We start from the raw sequence: 18,832 nt of genomic DNA on the forward strand, positions 1-18,832 counted from the left end.
CCACCCTGGCCCGCCACGCCCCCATCTTGTGCCTATAAAAACCCCGAAACCCTAGTGGGCACTCACACAAGCGGCTGGACATCCAGAGGACGTCAAGAAGAGCATGCCGACAGGCAGACCCTGGCAGGCCATCGAGTGGCGGAAGGACATGGAGTTTGGCTGGGCGGTCGGAGGTGAGCCAGGCAGCTAGGTGGCCTGGCTCCAGGAAAATACACCTTCCCACTCCATCCGCCTTCTGTCTCCCCTGTCTGCTGACAGCTACTTCCTCTCAATGAAACCTTGAACTCATTCTCCAAGCCCACGTGTGATCTGATTCTTCCGGTACACCAAGGTAAGGACCCTGGAATACAGAAAGTCCTCTGTCCTTGAGATAAGCCAGGGGGTCTAATTGAGCTGACTAACACAAGTCGCCTACAGATGGCAAAACTAAAAGAGCACCCTGTAACACACGTGTGCCCACTGGGGCTTCAGCTGTAAACATTCACCCCTAGACACTGCTGTTGGGTTGGAGCCCCACAACCCAGCTGTCCGCATGCTCCCCTAGAGATTTGAGTAGTGGGGCACGGAAGAAGCGAGCCACTCCTCCTGTTGCACACCCTGTGGGTGGCGCAAGGGAACGTTTCCTGTTTCATCAACAGGGATATTGTATCGGTGTCTTAAATAACACTAGCATTTTGCCATATTTGGAACTGCTACTGGGCCAGCTCTGTTTCCAGGCCTGCCTTTCAATCTTTTCCTTGCTTCTGGCATGAGTTACCATCTCTCTTGAGAAATCGGTTATGCATTTGAAAATACATGTAGCTATACATACTTTAAACATATCATTTAGCAAGGATGCTCCTTATCAGACTGTCTTTCACGTTGCTGGGAACAGAGAACACGACAATTACAGGTGAGCGAAGTAGTGTGATCTCATACATGATGAAAGCTAAGCAGGCAACAGTTTTTCCATAAGTAAGCATTTCAAAATGTATTTGTAGAAAGGCAGTAAAAGAATAAGGTGCAAATCAAGCTATTTTTAAACCATCGTTTTCAGGGCCAAGGAAGAAATTATGAGAATGAATTTTTTAGAAAAACATTATAAGGTCTTTAGTGGTGTTTTTAGTTGAAATAATTTAGAGATGATTAGGTATTGCTATTTTTGATTCAATTCTTTAGAACAAAAGCTTACAGAAATAGAAAGCTTTGCCATTTCTTTTCCCCACAACTTTAAAAAGTAAAGAGTGAGTGTTGGGTCACAATAACCTTTCTTTTTTAGTCTCCTTTTTGTGCAAATTCATCCACCACCAAATTACATCGTACTCCTTCCTCCTCTGTGACTACCTGTGGAAGAATGTTTATATAAATAAACCCAAAGGCCTGTCTTTTTGTCTGTTGCTCTGAGTAAATGGTGCAAAATAGATGCCTTAGTCTGGTGATTTGATTTAATACAAATGGATCTTGTTAGAACACTTCTTTACACCTGAGATATTGAGAGATTTACTTGTAACCTTCCTTGCTATGTGAACAGCAGTAGTATTTGCTGTTTCTAAGATGTGTTGTAGTTTGAAAGATTTTGTTTGTATCATGCCAAAGTGACTGCATTAAGAAGTACCTAGTTGACTGATTAAAACAAAACAAAACAAAACTCCTTTAAATCATTCAGCTGTTTGACCTATGCTAGTGTATAGGTGCTATGCATAATTATATATTTTGATGCTTTCTGTTTTATTATGTGGCAGTGTGTAGTCCCAGTATTTATGCTAATTATATAGTTCTTTGGACTCCAGTTTTTCTTTTTGTAAATTTGGATTAAAGTCTATCATGGCTCCTTTCAAAGAGAGCACTAAATGTAAATGGAGGGTACTTTGATACCATTAGAGGGATGGGACTGAGATCTCAAAGAAATAGGCTGCACTGGCTCTGGGATGAATGGGTCCTATGACTTGTAGGGCTTCAGAGCAGGACACACAACTCTAGGGCTAAAGCTCAGGGCATTGGCCATGCAGTTGAACATTTCTGTCAGTTCTTTCCTGGTCCTGCCCTGTGCAATTTCCAGCTTCTGTAAATACATGTTGAAGGTATGTATACATAGCAAAGGTGTGCCAAAGTGTACAGTTGCTCAGATTATTTGCACAACTTGGTTTGGCCCTGGCCAGTTGAAGGAGTCATGAGGAAATACCTTGCTGAGATGACTTCTGTCGTTCATTTCTCTGTGTATATTGGTATTAATTGATTTTTTTTGGCAGAGTTTAAAGTACTTTTGAACTTTTCCCCTTTCTTCTCTCTTCTGCTTCTTTTTCCAGACTGTTTCCAAGATTGGATGAAGAGAATCAATTGACAATGCTGTGAAGAGAGGGATTTGGAGCATGTAGGGGGAGGTAGTGTTGACTTCCTTGTGCAATCTAAGATTAAGTGGGGGATGCAGTTGGAAGGCAAGAGAAGTAAGACTCCTCCATCTTCCTGGTCCAGAGAAATTATGCTGGATCCCCTACCCTTAATGAGAAAGGAGGTGTTTGTGTTTCCACCATATTTGAGATCTGATTGCTAATGTAGCTACCTTTAAAGAATTCTGCTATTTACAATAAAGGTGAGATCTTCTTCCTCCATCCTGTGTTACACAGCCTGGGATTGCACCCTTGTTCCTGGCACCTTTGCATTGCAGGAGCCTGCCTTTGACTTTCTTTCCTCTCCGCACATCTTCTATTCCTGCTGCTTCTCTTTTCAGAAAATGCTGAGCTTCTAGGCTAGTGTCCCTCCCAATGGATGAATATTCAGCAGAGAATGGAGAGCTTTCTACCATAAGAATCAGTATGTGGCTGTTTATAAAGTTATTGCAGTTTTTTGAAGAGTGGCTGCAATTAGTTTTGGTGTTAGGCAGCAAAAACCCCAAAATGTTCTTTTTGATTTCACATTGCTTGCATAATACAGATACCCATTTACTGGAAGAAATCTTCATGGGTAAGTGTATGAGTGGGTATGCATAAGTGTGTGTGTGTGTGTGTTTGTGTGACTCCACATATATTTCTAGGGTGCCTTCTATGTGCCAGGCATGGTGTTAGTTGACATATGTAATTGAGAGTAAAACAGTCATGATCTCTGCTGTTAACCAATTTACAATCTAGGATAAAATAGACCTTCCATGTTCAAATCCACAATGACATTAATTGCAATATGTTCATTGTTGTGTTTGAATAATAGCTAAGAAAACACAAAGAACTTACAAGATGGCTTAACAGAAGAACTTTATCTAGCTTAGAAGCCTGGATAGCCCCTTTCTAAGAAAGCGTTATGAGTAAGGATGAATAAGAATAGGCTAGATAAAATACGAAGCCAGGAGTTGGAGGTGGACACGGAGGAGGGAGGTGACATTGTACTGATGGAGAGATGTGGAGAGCTGAGGAGGCTGATGAATGTAGAGAAAGTTGAAGTGTCACTGGATTGCAGTTCTTGGTAGGTAAAAGTGTTGTATGAGGGGACGAAAACAAGGCCATTGGAAAGGGAAGTTGAAGGTGGTGGTGGTGGTGTTTATGAAGGTATTTATATTATTGCAGAATTATCTGAAGTACAGTTTCCAATGTTGACCAAATTCATGGTGTGACTGTGGAAGTTGGTGCTTGAGGTGAATGATGACAACTATCAGTGGGTATCAGGGTAAGGAACTGCTGGGCAAGGTGTTGATGGTGCATCCAAGTGATGTTAAATCTGCTTAGCATGATGGTAGGGTTGGGTGAAAAGGAGACTATGAGTTGGGTGCTAAATTCTTTAAGGAGTGACCAAATGAGTAAGTGACGACTAGAGGGAGAAGAGGCTCTTATTGTCAACTACTCAAATGAGCAGCTTACAAAAGAGAATGCAGTCATTTGTCTGCAAGTGGCATTGGGTAGTCAGGAGGACATTGCCTTGGTTCTGATACTGGGCTATTTGGAGTTTGACGGAAAACATCTCCCAGCCCCCGCTTGAGAGGAGAAGCAGTATCCTTAGGGGACAGTGGGTTTCAGTGAAGTCAAGAAAGTGTGTGATGTGTGTGTGTGTGTGTGTGTGTATGTGTGTGTGATAACTTTGAGATAATGATGGGTTAGAAACATGTAGATTAAGGTAAGAAGAGACTACCCTCAGGCATTCATCCAAACTTTGAATTTCTTCTAGAAACCTCCTATCAACTCACAGTCAAGTGATCCAGCAATTGCGAAATCACTCTCTTCTAATGTGTACCATTTCACTTCATAGCTCTTTCTGTTGAATAAATGATACTCTATATAATAGACACGCAAACATTCTAGTATTTTCTATGCAAATGTGTAAAAAAAAGTGTTTGGGGGTATGAAGTCAGAGTAGGTAGGCTGAAAGATTATTTTATTTATTTATATTTGTTCCTGTAGTGCTCATGTGATTTAAAATATAAAAATTAGATATATATGTTGGAAAAGTGCATCAAAACCTGAAAAATTAATTTACAAACATTTTATGCTATGGCTGGAGTTATGAATGTAACTCGTCTGAAGATGCTTCCTGATTATTGTGCTTCATTTTCTTCTTATTTGTACTGTAAACATTGTACAGTTTTTATTTGACAGATGAACATTAGCACTGAAGAAGCAAATTGAATAAAATATAGACATTTAAGTTAATTTAAAATGTAAGTTTTTTATTTTTGGTTGGGGTCTTGACTACATCCTGAAAACATAGCTGATGTTTTTATTACCTTAGTGTAAGCTGTGTAGTCAAAAGAATAGTGGGAATGGTCACTGTGTGTGGATATTGTTGTTCCCGAGGTAAATTCTGTCCTAGGCAACTACTAACCAAAGGATCTTTCAGAAATGCCCTCCCAAACCACTGCCCATTGGATAGCAAACGCAGTATCTATTTTAGAGGAAATTATTGCATCAGATTAAAATGGTTAAATTGTCTTAATATGCCAGGATCTTATCTCTTCATGAAAACATTTTTTATTAACTTTTTTAAGGAGGACAACTGTTCTTTAGATTTTTCCCATGAGAACTGGAGATTAAACTTTGATTTTTCTCCTTTTATCCTCCCCGACAGAAGCTGTATATTTTGAGGATAACCACTTGGTTAAAAGCAAAACAGCCCTAAATAAACACACATACCTTAAAATGAATGAGCATTTCTGGTATAGTCTTAGATTTCACAGTGTCAAACTGACTGGGTTGAGAAAGCCACCAGAATTTCATAGCTCAAAGTTCAGGTTTTATACAGGGTTTATATGTCCTGTAGAATATTTTGTTTGCTGCTGTTTGAAATGATAATATCTTCTTCTCTAGGAAACTAATGTTTAACAGATAAGTGCAACCAGATTGCTAACAGGAGCTGCAGGAAAAAATTTCACCATTTTGAATGGGGTTTGTGTTTACTAGTACACAAAATGTATGCCTGTATTATCGCTTATGTGAAATATTTATAATTGTTAGAAAGATAAAACCCATGTTTGCCAGGAAAAATCAATTTTTTCCATATCTCTCTTTGTGCACTGTGGTTTTAAAATTTCCTTTTCATTTTTAATGGTGTTTTCAGTTTAAAAAAGCTTATTTGAAAAAATTAAACAAAGAATATATGCATTTATTGTGCACAATGTAATATTTTAAAATATGCATATATTTGGAATGGCTAAATGTGGCTAATTTTCATATATATATTTATGATTTTTGTGGTGAGGACACTTAAAATCTACTCTGTTAGAAATTTTCCAGAATACAATACAGTACATCGTTATTAACTGTAGTCACCATATTGCACAATAGAACTCTTGGACTTACTACTCCCGTCCAGTTGAAATTTTGTATACTTTGACAAACATCTCTCCAACCTCCACCTCTCTCCCCACCAGTTCCTTGTAACCGCCATTCTACTTTCTGCTTCTGTGAGTTCAACTTCGTTAGATTCCACGTGTGATATTTGTCTTTCTATGCCTGGCTTATTTCACTTAACATAATGTCCTCCAGGTTCACCCATGTTTCACAAATGACAGAGTTTCTTTTTTAAGGTTGAACAGTATTCCATTGTGCATATATATCACGTTTCCTTTATCCATCCCTCCATTGTTGGACATTTGGGCTGATTCCATCTTTTGGCTATTATGAATAATGCTGCAATGAACATGGGAGTGCAGATATCTCTTTGACACATGGATTTCATTTCCATTGGATATACGTGGTATGCTCAGAGATGAGATTGGTGGATCATATGGTAGTTCTTTTCAAATTTTTTTGAAGAATCTCCATATGGGTTTCCATAATGGATGTACCAATTTACATTCCCATGTGCATTGTTTTCTGACATTGATAAAGCAGTAGATCTATTCATTTCACAAACCTTTATTGTATGCTTAGTATGCATCAGCATAATGGGAGGTGCAGTTGATACAAATAAAAGGCACAGTCTTGCTCAGAAGCAGATATGATAACTATTTATTAAGCAAAGATGGCAGAGGTGGGCAACTGACCACATGTGAGAAGAGTAACAAGGAGAGTCGAATCTAGGATGATGTATATTTTGGCTTGGGCTATTGAGCTGATGGGGAATATGTATTTTTTGAAGTGGAATATACTGTCACCTTATTTCTAAGTAGGGTCAAGTTGGAAGCCAAATAAAACTTTCCAATATTGGTTCTTCTAGCACATTAATAAAATGTACCTTGTGATTATGAGCAGCTGGTTTGAAGATTGATTCATTTCTACTCCTGTTACCTTGATAAATAAGAAATAAATTTCATGGACAAGAACTCATCATTTGAAATAGATGGTAACAGTTGGATTGTCATTGATTACATGAGGTGATTTACAAGGAGGTCCAGCATATGCATGTAGTGTGCTAATCCTTGCCATGTCTGTTTTCTGTTAATTAATACAAATGTTGTTGTGTAGTTTTTGGTATTCTGACTCAAATTGAGAAAATGTATACACTTTTACATACGTGTATTAATGTAAAACTTGGACCTGGAAAAGCAGAGGTTTCTAATAAATTAGCCAACATTTTCTTTGAAGAATTTGTGGTACCCTGAAGCACTTTCTCTAATTATTGAATTGTTATTGTTGGAGGTCAATTCTCCACAGACTTTTTGTATTTCTGCATCTCTTGTGAGTGAGTGACTAATTGTTCTTCATTCTGAACTATCTTTTCAGGGATATTTGTGTTGTGAACAGTCTTGGAACATAAAGCCAGTGTCTCTCTCTGGAGCAAAGGCCAGGCATGCTCACTGCCCATTATAAAGGATTCAGATTCCCTAAATTCAATATTCCTCTTCTATAGCACAATCACTGAACATGTAGATGCCATCTGGTTCTCTTTGCATTACTTTGCAAAAATGGAGGCCTGGTTAACTGGTATAAAAAATGCTAATACTTTTGCTACTGCTATTGTCATGAGTACCAAACTATTCTTTGTCTGTGACCCAGGAGTCTTGTGTCTTCTACCAGCATTCATGAAACTTTTGTCAGGCTAACTGGTTAGTTTGCAAGAAGGGTGAACTCTCAGACCCTTTGCAGTTTTTGTTTGTTTATTTGTTTTGTTTTGTTTTGTTTTTTGAGATGGAGTATCGCTCTGTCACCCAGGCTGGAGTGCAGTGGTGTGATCTCAGCTCACTGCAACCTCTGCCTCCTGAGTTCAAGAGGTTCTCCTGCCTCAGCCTCCCGAGTAGCTGGGACTACAGGCGTGTGCGACCACGCCCAGCTAATTTTTTGTATTTTTAGTAGAGACGGGGTTTCACCATGTTAGCCAGGATGGTCTCGATCTCCTGACCTCGTGATCCACCCGCCTCGGCCTCCCAAAGTGCTGGGATTACAGGCGTGAGCCATGGTGCCCGGCCTCCTTCGCAGTTTTTGATGGTTAATGCACTTTAGTGTCTTATCTTCCAATCCATGACTCTATTCAACCATAAAATATGAAACATTCCAACTTTTCCAGCATTGAGAGGATGGAACTCTAAGTTGTAGATTGACATGGTTTGGCTGTGTCCCCACCAAAATCTCAACTTGAATTGTAGCTTCCAGAATTCCCAAGTGTTGTAGGAGGGACCTAGGGGGAGGTAAATGGATCATGGGGACTGGTCTTTCCTGTGCTATTCTTGTGACAGTGAATACATCTCATGAGATCTGATGGGTTTATCAGGGTTTTCTGCTTTTGTTTTTTCCTCATTTTTCTCTTGCTGCCACCATGTAAGAAGTGCTTTTCACCTCCTGCCATGATTCTGAGGCCTCCCCAGCCATGTGGAACTGTTAGTCCAATTAAACCTCTTTTTCTTCCTAGTCTCGGGTATGACTTTATCAGCAGTGTGAAAACAGACTGATACACAGATGAAATAACAAAAAGTCAAAAACTACTACATCTGTTTGTCCTTGTGATTGCAAATGAATATGGTGCCTATGATACCTCACATTTATTACATATCACGATTTTTGAAACCTCTCGCTGAGAAATATTGGAGTGTAAGTGTACATTTAAAGCAATGGCTTTTGTGAAATGTGAATATTTACTACCACTCATAGTTCATTTATTTTCAGTGCATTTAACTTTTATCTAAGCACCACAAAGAAGTGTTTTGCTTTCTTCTTACATTCAAGTTTATTGAGGTGTAATTTATGTGTAATAGATTGCATCCAGTGTACAGTCTGATGAATATTGACAGTTTAACATGCCTGTAAGATCACCATCACCATCAAGACACAAAACACTTCCATCACCCCCAAAAGCTTACATGTATTCTTTGACTAAATGGATTTCGATAATGTGTGTAAGCCCTTGATATTGAGCAATTTGGGAATAATTTCTACTGAGGAGTTTTTTGCTAGTTTCCTATTTTATTTACTTTTTTAATTATCATAAGCATTAATATTTTTTTTCCTTGGTTATTCAGTTTGATTTCTGTTTTCCTTTTAAGGGTCCTCTTTTTGGTATTTCCTTCTCTTTCATATCTGTTGGAGCAGAAAGACCAAATAATATTTTCATGAACTCACGTAAATGAGATAAATAGAATAAATTTGAAAAAACATCAAGATTAAGTTGCCTCGAAGGAAAAAAAAAAGTCACACAAAAAAGAAGGTGGGAATTAGTGTACTTGAGTATGGAAATTGGTTAAGCCATAAAACTATAATGACATTTATTTTTGTAATTCAGTTATGAATTATGCTTAAAATGTGTACTTTATTCACTTTAATTATGGTGTTTGATTTTAAAGTTTTTCCTTCTCTCAATTATTGATACATTTTCTAGGGAAGCCTTTCTCAACTATTTGTTTTCATCTGACTTTTTATAATCATGACTCTCAAAAATCTAAGGATGGATTTTGAACAGCCTATTTCTCTCAGCAGTGTAAAATGAGTCACGTGGGTCACATTTGTCTTGAGTCCCTTCAAAGACTGGAATGTGAGTAGAAATCGCAGAGCAACTTTCCCACGGCACTAATTGCATGTGAAGGACAAGACACTTCCATATTGTAATACCATAGTGCAAAAAAAAAAAAAAAGTCTTTAGTTAGAACAGTTCCATTTGTCATACGCCTTCTAATTTGTAAAACAAGAATTTTTCTCTCTTCTCCCACCCTGTTGGAGGATCAGCTTTATTTTTCAAAATTTGGATGGAAATCAGTCTTCAGTCTGCTCTATCTGAAAAGAGAAGAATGCTTGCAACAATTTGAAACACTATAAATTGGAATACTTGAAGTCAGTTATCTAGGATTTTTATATCACTCCTCTTCCAACCTCCCGCTTCTCACTGATGAGGTTTCTTTCTTACTTTGAGGGGAAGAATACATAGCAACTGTAAAAATGTAAAATAAAGTGAGTTCATCTGATTAGTCTGCAATCTCTCTCTTTTCGTTTGCATCTGGAAATTCTCAAGTAGACACATAGAAACTTGCAGCAAGCATGCTTTCTTCCTGTGTGTTTGTCTGCATCTTCCATGCCATTTTCCAGCCATGCTTGTCTTTTGTTGGGAATTAGATGGTCAGAATGAGAATAATTTAAAACATTTTTTAAAAACCTTATTTTTTAAGAACACTTTTAGGTTCATAGCAAAATTGAGAGAAAAAAACAGAGATTTCCCGTATATCCCTCCTGTCCCCCTCACCTGGCCTCCCCCATTATCAACACCTCTGACCAGAGTGGTACCCTTGTTACAATCCATGAGCCTATACTGACACATGATTATCACCCAAAGCCCAGAGTTTACTTTAGGGTTTCCTTGGAGTTGTATGTCCTAGGGGTTTAGACAAATTTGTAATGACATGTACACAGAAAAATAAAAATTTTAGCTCAACATCTCACCTTTCCTGTTCAGTATTAAATATGAAGCAATTGTGCCTTTTCCAAAAATAGTCTGCCATAAGGAGCAATAAGTAATCAGAATTTAAGGCGGAGGAAAACGGAAAATCAAGAGGCCTGCTTTACACGAACACACACACGTTTTATAACTTCTATTATACTTTAGAACGTTATTCCACTGGATTCTGGATTTCTAGATATCACACGAAAGTTTAACTGTAATTAGGAAGTACTTAGCCCAGGGTGTGGCAGGGTAGTCTGGGCTCTGTTTAATAGAATTGGGTCAACTTGCGATGCATTAAACACTCAGAGCAAGTATTTTTTTTGGGAATCATCCACCTGAACAGGGAAATTTTCTAATTTGCACTAAAGTGCAGTACCTGCTCTCAGAAAATGAGGAATTGAAGACAATCACACTCCCCCTCCTTTGCAGCAAAAGCATTTTTTACACTGGAGATCTCTGTGGAATTGTGCCTAGTTGGTATTATCTATGCAGGTTATAAGTATGAGATGTTTTGATCCAAGAAAAAAAGCATTTTTTGCCTTTTTCTTGTTTTTGTTTGCTTGCTTATTTTTATTTTTTTGTTTTCACTACTGTACCAGTCCAAGGAATCACTGGCCAAAAAGGAGGACAAAGTCATAATTGGGAAATAAAGGAGGCTGGCGGGAACTGGAAAGACCTGAATAAGTGGTTCATCAAACTGAGAAAACTGAGAAAGCAAAGCTCAGGGAAAGCAAAGCTCACTACTAAGAAAGCAAGGTTCACTACTGAGAAATTGTAGTAAGGATGGGAATGGGGTTGAAAGAGATGCAACTTTATTGTAGACAAGAGAAAGATCAGTTCAGTCACTAACTCATAAAGGCAGTGCATCTGCCCTGGTTTTCCTTTCATGAACAGCTAAAATACTAGGTGGCACTGGACATGGCAAAAGCACATAATAGGATGAGGAGGTTGGTTTTGAAATTTGGACTAGGTCAAGATTTCTGGCTCATAGAAGTTAGTTGATCGTGGAGCAGTCAATGTGCACAATGGGTCTCAGCAGCTAAGGCAGGCAATGGGGAAGTCAGGCAACGGATCAGAAACCCGGAGGAGAGGTGTGGTGAACCCAGAGTCTAGACCTACAGGCTGGGAAGAAAAGATCAATAAGCCTGGTCAAAGATTCCAGGAAGGAAAGATTTGGATATCAGCACAAGTGCTGAGTTGTGGGGTGTCAAGTACAAGAATGAAGCTTGATTCCAAGCTCAGTGCCGCAGGATCTTCTCTTTTCTGTGTATGCACAGAACTGATGTACAGTTTCGACAAGGCCTGAGCATGCGGTTTGCAGAAAGTAAGTTCTGCCTGACCTAAGTGTGGTGTTTGAACAAATGGAGAGAAGTAAATTTCTGATGCATAATTCGAACTGGAATATATTTATAATTATAAAGGAAAACCAGAGGGGCACTGTCAAAGTGGATGGTTATGTTCAGGTAAGAAAAAGGTGTAATCCTCCTCAAAGTATCATTTCTTCATATTAAAGCCTAGAAATATTTTCTCATTCATTTATTCATTAGTTCATTTATATGTTCATCAAATATTTATTAAATGTCTACTACATGTCGATATGTTTAACATCTTGCAAATTCACTTTAATTAATAACTTTCATTATTTGTCTTTTTCAATTTTCAATAATGAAGTCCATCTCTCTAATAATGTTAGCAATTAAAAATGGAGCCACTGTTGAGGTAAGTTCAAGCTCTGGGGAATTATGAAATTTACCAGAAAACATTGATGACAATGGAGAGAAACAGGATAAAATTATAAGAGCCTGAGGTGATGGTTTATAACTAAAATATTGATTTGAGAATGAATTAACTGAACCACTTAGCTACGATAATAGTGAGGTTGGACATCCGTAATGGGAGTCATGACTGATGGCACGGTCATATAGAAGCTGGTCAAAATCCCCAAACTGGATGAAGAAATCAATTTGGTGGCTTCCTTTACATTTATTATTTGAAATAATTTTAGCAGGAAATACTAGACTAAAAAATGTAATGGCATTTTTTTTCTGGGCTCCGGCTCAAGTGGTTTGCCAGAAATAAAGTCTAAAAGGCTCTCCTTACTGTTATATTTGTGACTTGCGTGTATGAGCCAGTTATTGTATTCTCCTGAAAGAATGGCTGTTTTTATTTAGTTCTGATTTTACCACAATGTGTGTGTGTTAGTGTGCATGAAAACACAGCATAGGATGTGTTGGGGTTGCAAGGAATAAACCTAGAACTGAGGCACGCTCCTCTATAAGCAAAGACTATTTTGAGTAGCAAATTATTTTAAACTACGAATTCTACCCAGGTGGTATTATAGTATTTTTCTTGGCCAAACTAAATGTGAATTATTCATCAGATAAAAATTCTATTGAAAGGAGATAAGGTAGGGATTTGGAAAGAGAAGTGTTGCTTATTTTTGTTTTGTTCTGGTAAACATGAGGGACTTTGGACAGCCAATGGGCAAGATGATGATATTGGCAATAGGAAGAACCATAAAGAAGAGGGAAGGGAAGTGGAAGGTTTCAGAAGGGAAGTGAGAGGATTCATGTTTGCCTTGGAACTGAAGTGCCACTACACACCGACTCTTCTTCCCAAGTTAAATTATAAGGAGAATTTGTATTTATACATTTAGGTGTCCTTCAATTTAATCCTTTATACCAGAACCATGTTAATTCAGCCCAGTCTTTTTCTGATGGGTTACTCCCTATCTTCTCCTCCATTTGGTGGGAAGAGAAGAGGAACAGACAAGAGGAAAAACAAACTAAAAATAAAAGTACTATGAGAAATTTATGGCTGAGCATGGTGGCTCACATTTTAATCCCAGCATTTTGGGGGGCCAAGGTGGCTGGAACGCTTGAGTCCAGGAGTTTGAGATTAACATAGACAACATAGCAAAACCTCATCTCTACAAAAAGTACTAAACATTAGCCAGGCATGGTGGTACACGCCTATTGTCCCACCTACTCGGGAGGGTGAGGTGGGAGGGTCACTTTAGCCCAAGAAAGTTGAGGCTGCAGTGAGCTGTGATCACACCACTGCACTCCAGCCTGGATGACAAAGTGAGAACCTGTCTCAAAACAAACAAAAAAAGAAAATTCATGGCCGGGCTTGGTAGCTCATGCCTGTAATCTTAGCACTTTGGGAGGCCAAGGTGGGCAGATCACCTGAGGTCAGGAGTTTGAGACCAGCCTGTCCAACATGATGAAACCCCATTCTGCTAAAAATAGAAAAATTAGTCAGGCATGATGGCCTGTAGTCCCAGCTACTCAGGAGGCTGAGGCAGGAGAATCGCTTGAACCTGGGAGGCATAGTCTGCAGTGAGCCAAGATTGTGCCACTGCACTTCAGCCTGGGCAACAGAGCAGGACTCTGTCTCAAAAAAAAAAAAAAAAAAAAAGAAATTCATAAGAAATATTTATCTGCATTTTCTTTGTTGTTAATGTCCTTAATTATTCATGAATACATGGATCTTTTCCCGATTTCTAGGACCCAGTGAATGCTAAAGCTATGCTGTTAAGAATAAACTCTCTTGACACAATGGATTCACGTTATATGCCCATTTAAGACATGCAAATTCTACTATAGCTTGACAAGAAATAAGAATTTACATATAGAAAATGACTATGCCTTTCATGTCACCCAGTGAGCATGTGCTCTGCCATGAGAATGAGATGGGTGATGTAAAGCTGTAATCTCAGCCTCAGTTTCTGGGTGTTACTCATGGCATGAGCATCTGAGTGTGCTGAGATTCTGGTAGTATTATTTAACCAGCCAGCTAATGGACTGGCCAACCAACTGACCTTTAAATACTGACCCTTGGCTAGGCAAGGTGGTTCACTCCTGTAATCCCAGCACTTTGGGAGGCTGAGGCGGGAGGATCACCTGATGTTGGGAGTTCGAGACCAGCCTGACCAACAAGGAGAAACCCCGTATCTACTAAAAATACAAAGTTAGCCAAGTGTGGTGGCGTATGCTTGTAATCCCAGCTACTTGGGAGACAGAGGCAAGAGAATCACTTGAACCTGGGAGGCGGAGGTTGCTGTGAGCTGAGATCATGCCATTGCACTCCAGCCTGAGCAACAAGAGTGAACTCCATCTCAAAAAAAAAAAAAAAAGAAAAAACTGACCCTTATTTGGTCTTTATTGCCCAAATACCATTTCCTGTGCTCTTTTCTTCTTTTTTTTAATTTTTAATTTTTTATATTTATTTATTTATTTTTGAGACAGAGTCTTAGTCCATTATGCAGGCTGGAGTGTGTTGGGGAGATCTCAGCTCACTGCAACCTCCACTTCCTGGGCCCAAGCAATTCTCGCACCTCAGCCTCCTGAGTAGCTGGGATTATAGGTATGCACCACCACAGCCAGCAAATTTTTGTATTTGTATTTGTATTTTATTTTATTTATTTATTATTTTTCTTTATTTCTTCTATTAAAAAATGGGATACATGTGCAGAATGTGCAGGTTTGTTACACAGGTATACGTGTGTCATGGTAGTTTGCTGCACCTATTGACCCATTCTCTAAGTTCCCTCTCCTCACCCCCCCACTCCTCAGCAGGCCCTGGTGTGTGTTTTTCCCTTCTCTGTATCCATGTGTTCTCATTGTTCAACTCCCACTCATGAGTGAGAACATGCAATGTTTGGTTTTCTGTTCCTATGTTAGTTTGCTGAGGATGATGGCTTCCAGCTTCATCCATGTCCTGGCAAGGGACTTGATCTTATTATTTTTTATGGGTGCATAGTATTCCAAGGTGTATATGTACCACATTTTGTTTACCCAGTGTATCATTGATGGGCATTTGGAGTGGTTTCATGTCTTTGCTATTGTAAATTGTGTTGCAATAAACATATATGTGCATGTGTCTTTATAGTAGAATGATTTATATTCCTTTGGGTATATACCCAGTAATGGGATTGCTGGGTCAAATCGTATTTCTGGTTCTAGATCCTTGAGGAATCACCATACTGTCTTCCACAATGGTTGAACTAATTTACATTCCCACCAACAGTGTAAAAGTATTCCTATTTCTCCACAGCCTCACCAGCATCTATTGTTTCCTGACTTTTTGATAATCACCATTCTGACTGGCGTGACATGGTATCTCATTGTGGTTTTGGTTTGCATTTCTCTGCTGATCAGTGATGTTGAGCTTTTTTTCATGTTTCTTGGCCACATAAATGTCTTCTTTTGAGAAGTGTCTGTTCATATCCTTTGCCCACTTTTTGATGGGGTTTTTTTCTTGTAAATTTGTTTACATTCCTTGTAAATTTGTTTACATTCCTTGTAAATTCTGGATATTAGACCTTTGTCAGATGGGTAGATTGCAAAAATTTTCTCCCATTCTGTAGTTTGCCTGTCACTCTGATGATAGTTTCTTTTGTTGTGCAGAAGCTCCTTAGTTTAATTAGATCCAATTTGTCAATACTGGCTTTTGTGGCAATTGCTTTTGGCATTTTTGTCATGAAGTCTTTGCCCATGCCTATGTCCTGAATGATATTGCCTAGGTTTTCTTCTAGGGTTTTTAAGGTTTGGGGTTTTACATTTAAATCTCTAATCCATCTTGAGTTAATTTTTGTATAAGGTGTAAGTAAGGAGTCCAGTTTGAGTTTTCTGCATATGGCTAGCCAGTTTTCCCAGCACCATTTACTGAGTAGGAGATCCTTACCCCGTTGCTTGTTTTTGCCAGGTTTGTCGAACATCAGATGGTTGTAGATGTGTAGTGTTATTTCTGAGGTCTCATTTCTGCTCCATTGGTCTACATGTCTGTTTTGGTACCAGTATTATGCTGTTTTGGTTATTGTAGCCTTGTAGTATAGTTTGAGGTCAGGTAGTGTGATGCCTCCAGCTTTGTTCTTTTTGCTTAGGATTGTCTTAGCTATACAGGGTCTTTGATTCCACATGAAATTTAAAATAGTTTTTTTTCTAATTCTGTGAAGAATGTCAATGGTAGTTTGATGGGAATAGCATTGAATCTATAAATTACTTTGGGCAGTATGGCCATTTTAACGATATTGATCCTTCCTATCCATGAGGATGGAATGTTTTTCCATTTGTTTATGTCCTCTTTTACTTCCTTGAGCACTGGTTTGTAGTTCTCCTTGAAGAAGTCCTTCACATCCCTTGTTAGCTGTATTCCTAGGTATTTTATTCTCTTTGTAGCAATTGTGAATGGGAGTTCATTCATGATTTGGCTCTCTGTGTGTATATTGTTGGTGTAAAGGAATGCTTGTGATTTTTGCACATTGGTCTTGTATCCTGAGACTGCTGAAGTTGCTTATCAGTTTAAGGAGTTTTTGGGCCGAGATGATGGGGTTTTGTAAGTATATAATCATGTCATCTGCAAACAGAGACAACTTGATTTCCTCTCTTCCTATTTGAATACTCTTTATTTCTTTCTCTTGCCTGACTGCCCTGGCCAGAACTTCCAATACTAGGTTGAATAGGAGTGGTGAAAGAGGTCATCTTTGTCTTGTACCAGTTTTCAAAGGGAATGCTTCCAGTCTTTGCCCATTCAATATGATATTGGCTGTGGGATTGTCATAAATTGCTCTTGTTTTTGAGGCATGTTCCATCAATACCTAGTTTACTGAGAGTTTTTAACATGTAGGGATGTTGAATTTTATCAAAGGCCTTTTCTGCATCTATTGAGATAATCATGTGGTTTTTGTCCTTGGTTCTGTTTACGTGATGGATTATGTTTACTGATTTGTGTATGTTGAGCCAGCCTTGCATCCCAGGGATTAAGCTGACTTGATCATGGTGGATAAATTTTTTGATGTGCTGCTGGATTTGGTTTGCCAGTATTTTATTGAAGATTTTTGGATCATGTTAATCAGGGATATTGGCCTGAAGTTTTCTTTTTTTGTTGTGTCTCTTACTGGTTTTGGTATCAGGATGATGCTGGCTTCATAAAATGAGTTAGGGAATAGTTCCTCCTTTTCAATTGTTTGGAATAGTTTCAGACGGAATGGTACCAGCTCCTCTTTGTATTTCTGGTAGAACTCAGCTGTGAATCCATCTGGTCCTGGGCTTGTTTTGGTTGGTAGGCTATTAAATACTGCCTCAATTTCAGAACTTGTTATTTTCTATTCAGGGATTTGACTTCTTCCTAGTTTAGTCTTGGGAGGGTGTATGTGTCCAGGAATTTATCCATTTCTTCTGGATTTTCTAGTTTATTTGCATAGAGGTGTTTATATTACTCTTGGATAGTAGTTTGTATTTCTGTGGGGTCAGTGGTGATATCCCCTTCCTCATTTTTTATTGCATCTGTTTGATTCTTCTCTCTCTTCTTCTTTATTAATCTAGCTAACGGTCTGTCTATTTTGTTAATTTTTTTAAAAAACCAGCTCCTGAATTCATTGATTTTTTTGGAAGGTTTTTCCTGTCTCTACACCCTTCAATTCTGCTCTGATCTTAGTTATTTCTTGTCTTCTGCTAGCTTTTGGATTAGTTTTCTCTGGTCTCTCTAGCTCTTTCAATTGTGATGTGAGGATGTTGATTTGAGATCTTTCTAGCTTTCTGATGTGGGCATTTAGTGCTATAAATTTCCCTCTTAACACTGTTTTACCTGTGTCCCAGAGATTCTAGTACATTGTCTCTTTGTTCTCATCAGTTTCAAAGAACTTCCTGATTTCTGCTTTAATTTCATTATTTACCCAGGAGTCATTCAGGAGCAGGTTGTTCTATTTCCATGTAATCATGTGGTTTTGAGTGAGTTTCTTAATCCTGAGTTCTAATTTGACTGCACTGCGGTCTGACAGACTGTTTCTTATGATTTCAGTTCTTTTGCATTTGCTGAGGAGTGTTTTACTTACAATTATGTGGTCGATTTTAGAATAAGTGCCATTGGCACTGAGAAGAATGTATATTATGTTGATTTGGGGTAGAGAGTCCTGTAGACGTCTACTAAGTCCACTTGATCCAGAGCTGAGTTCAAGTGCTGAATATTCTTGTTAATTGTCTGTCTTGTTGATCTAATACTGACAGTGGGGTGTTGAAGTCTCCCACTATTATTGTGTGGGAGTCTAAGTCTCTTTGTAGGTCTCTAAGAACTTGTTTAATGAATCTGGGTGCTCCTGTATTGGGGTACATATATATTTATAATAGTTAGCTCTTCTTGTTGAATTGTTCCCTTTACCATTATGTAATGCCCTTCTTTGTCTTTATTGATCTTTGTTGGTTTAAAGTCTGTTTTGTGAGAGGCTAGGATTGCAACCCGTGCTTTTTTTTTTTTTTTTTGCTTTCCATTTGCTTGGTAAATTTTTCTCCATCCCTTTATTTTGAGCCTATGTGTGTCTTTGCATGTGAGATGGGTCTCCTGAATACAGCGCACCGATGGGTCTTGACTCTTTATCCAATTTTCCAGTCTGTGTCTTTTAATTGGGGCATTTAGCTCATTTACATTTAAGGTTAGTATTGTAATGTGTGAATTTGATCCTGTCTTCATGATGCTATTTGGTTATTTTGCACACTAGTTGATGCAGTTTCCTCATAGTGTCATTGGTCTTTATATTTTGTTGTGTGTGCAGTGGCTGGTACCAGTTTTTCCT

The 18,832-nt window shown here is 38.5% G+C and overlaps 1 long non-coding RNA gene across 1 annotated transcript in view; it reads left to right on the forward strand.

The window, feature by feature from the left end:
- Nucleotides 1-658: 658 nt before the first annotated feature.
- The window catches only part of LOC112133472 (uncharacterized), a 40,136-nt gene continuing 21,962 nt past the window's right edge, over nt 659-18,832 (forward strand). Inside the window, exon 1 of the long non-coding RNA XR_002915146.2 lies at nt 659-892. This is a non-coding gene — a long non-coding RNA (uncharacterized LOC112133472). The remainder of the gene's footprint in view (nt 893-18,832) is intronic.

The sequence above is a fragment of the Pongo abelii genome, chromosome 4, assembly GCF_028885655.2.
Source record: "Pongo abelii isolate AG06213 chromosome 4, NHGRI_mPonAbe1-v2.0_pri, whole genome shotgun sequence".
In the NCBI taxonomy this organism is placed as follows: Eukaryota; Metazoa; Chordata; class Mammalia; order Primates; family Hominidae; genus Pongo; species Pongo abelii.